Source organism: Oncorhynchus gorbuscha, linkage group LG17 (genome assembly GCF_021184085.1).
Source record: "Oncorhynchus gorbuscha isolate QuinsamMale2020 ecotype Even-year linkage group LG17, OgorEven_v1.0, whole genome shotgun sequence".
Taxonomy (NCBI): Eukaryota; Metazoa; Chordata; class Actinopteri; order Salmoniformes; family Salmonidae; genus Oncorhynchus; species Oncorhynchus gorbuscha.
Window position 1 is genome coordinate 44976792 of NC_060189.1, and position 3278 is coordinate 44980069.

The window sequence follows — 3278 nt, forward strand, 5'->3', positions numbered from 1 at the left end:
GAATATCTCCAAAAGTGCAAACCCTGTCCATCTGGCACTCCATGCAGGCTCAATCAAATATTTGAAAGAAAATACTATGTGAACCCAGGACTATTAGTCATATTCTTGTTAAAAGGTGAAACACAACACCACTACTGTAGAACACCAAATACTGCCTTATAATGACATTCAATCTAATTCACACAATGAAAAAACATGGTTTATGATTTCTGTTGGGCCTTCGTGATCCCTCGTCAAACACGCATCCCGCCCCCGAGGCTGCGTGGCAGCATGTTTGACCTCTGACATATCCTACCCGTGATAGTTCAGCAGTAAAAAGAGCAGTCAGTCAGTTACGAGGATACTCAAGTCACGTCAATGCCGATCATAATCGTTCACCTATGACCATTCCGCAAAACTTGTCCCACAACTGCTTCAGCCAGGGACCTCCAACAAGCCCACTGGTTCATCCCTCTCTTTTGCCCACGGAGAAAAGGAGAAGAAAAACGAGGAATGACGACCGTCGGTCGGTTAGTCATCCAAGGGCCGAACGAACTGTTGGTTTTCCTGATTATACAAACGTGCGGTAATCACCACCGGAGTGACGCTGCAAGACCAGAGCAGAGGACGTCAGATGAGAAAAATAGTAGTGGTCCTCACAAGACAGGACGTGACTTCTTACAATGACCACTAGAGTGTAGTTGTATGGTTTAAGCTATGACCCCTTCTGTACAATACCATACGAATTAGAGGACGTTGTATCATACGTCTTACCCGGTCGTACAATATCATGCCAACTGGATAATGTAACATCATACATCTTGGAGGGCGTGTAGTATTAAATGGGCTCCCGAGTGGCGCAGCAGTCTCAGGCACTGCATCTCAGTGCAAGAGGTGTCACTGCAGTCCCTGGTTCAAATCCATCACATTTGGTCGTGATTGGGAGTCCCATAGGGCGGCACACAATTGGCCCAGGGTAGGCCATCATTGTAAATAATAATTTGTTCTTAACTGTTTCCTATGTTTCTGAGGCCAGGTTGAATGGGCACATGACTATCGTCTGATTTGCGTCAAGCATGGTGCCAGAAACCTTCCCCTTCTCTTTGAGGGGTTGTGTGTTTTTCAGCTGTTCAAATTAGGCTTTGGAGGGGTTTGTATGTGTGAGAAGGATACATGTGGAGAAATACAGCTACGCAGTGTCTTAATCTACACAGGAAGCCTGTCCGACCCTAGCACGGCTGTAAGCAATCTGCTGGCTAGGTTCTTAGTAGGGCTATGAGTTGAATTGCTGTGAATTGCTGTGTACTGTAGTTTAACTCTTTATTTTTATTTCTGTCCATCAGCGCCCTGGGAGGTTCCTCTGCACTACACATCCCAACATTCCCTAGTGGAGGCTGCCTCATGTCTGCCAGCTCCTCACCAACAAGGTATGACAGAATAACCATTTACCACCAAGACCTCAAGCCTAGGTAGGATAATTTTCATGTCCCTAAAAGATTTCAGCAATAAGGGAGATTTTTTGAGCTGGGGACCGGGACCGCAGCCTCGGGAGGCGAAAGCACAGATATTGTAGGCTACACTCTTGTAAAAAATATATATATTTTTTAAAAGTGCTATCTAGAACCTAAAAGACTTCTTTGGCTGTTCCCATAAGAAAACCCTTTGCAGAACCCCTTTTGGTTCCAGGTAGAACCCTTTTGGTTCCAGGAAGAACCCTTTTGGGTTCCATGAAAAACTCTTTCCACAGAGGGTTCTACATGGAACCCAAACGGCTTCTCCTTTGGGGACAGCCAAAGAACCCTTTTTTATACTTTTTTCTGAGAGCTTGTCTGTCTTCACTGTAATCTTGTGCAATTATGCACCTGGCCTCTCCACTGCGGTGCTGCCTTTCAGCTATTCCTTAGGTCTTGTGGAGTCCCAGGAACTGCTAGTCTACAATAGATTATTGGACAGTTATTTCAAGCTTTTTCTTTACTAATAGCATATTCAAGGAGAAATCCTAGCTGAATGTATAGCCAGCATATATAGTGCCTTGCAAAAGTATTCATCCTCCTTGGCATTTTTCCTATTTTGTTGCATTACAACCTGTAATTTAAATGGCTTTTAATTTAGATTTCACATAATGGACATACACAAAATGAAAAAAATAACTTGTTTCTAAAAAAATAAAAAATAAAAAGTGGTGCGTGCATATGTACTCACCCCATTTGCTATGAAGCCCTAAATAAGATCTGGTGCAACCAATTACCTTCAGAAGTCACATAATTAGTTAGATTGCACACAGGTGGACTAAGTGTCACATGATCTCAGTGTATATATACACCTGTTCTGAAAGGCCCCAGAGTCTGCAACCACCACCAAGCAAGCGGCAATATGAGGACCAAGGAGCTCGCCAAACAGGTCAGGGACAAAGTTGTGGAGAAGTACAGATCAGGGTTGGGTTGTCAAAAAATACCCGAAACTTTGAACATCCCACGGAGCATCATTTAAATCCATCATAAAAAACCTAAAGAATATGGCACCACAACAAACCTGCCAAGAGGGCCGCCCACCAAAACGTCTTGGAATGGCCCAGTCAAAGCCCAGATCTCAATCCAATTGAGAATCTGTGGTATGACTTAAATATTGCTGTACACCAGTGGAACCCATCCAACTTGAAGCAGCTGGAGCAGTTTTGCTTTGAAAAAAAGGGGCAAACATCCCAGTGTCTAGATGTGCTAAGCTTATACATTACATTTAAGTCATTTAGCAGACGCTCTTATCCAGAGTGACTTACAAATTGGTGCATTCACCTTATGACAAACCCCAAGAGAATTGCAGCTGTAATTGTTGAAAAAGGTGGCTCTACAAAGTATTGACTTTGGGGGGGGGGGGGGGGGGGGGTGAATAGTTATGCACGCTGAAGTTCTGTTTTTTTTTGTCTTGTTTCACAATAAATATTTTGCATCTTCAAAGTGGTAGGCATGTTGTGTAAATCAAATACAAACCCCCCAAAAATCCTTTTGAATTCCAGGCAGTAAGGCAACAAAATAGGAAGTGCTAATAGGGGTGAATACTTTTGCAAGCAACTGTATAAAGCATCCAAAACAACTGGCAGGAAGTTTGACAGGAGAGAGAGCGAGTGCAATGATGTGATCACATTGGAAGGTGATGATTATCCTACATAGACTACAACACAAATTATTAACTGTATTATTATTATTATTACAATATTTTGCTGTAAACTTGAGTGAATTTCATTTTGGAAGCTCATCAAAGCCTTGCGTTTTGAATGTTTTAATTCCCGAAATAACTGCATC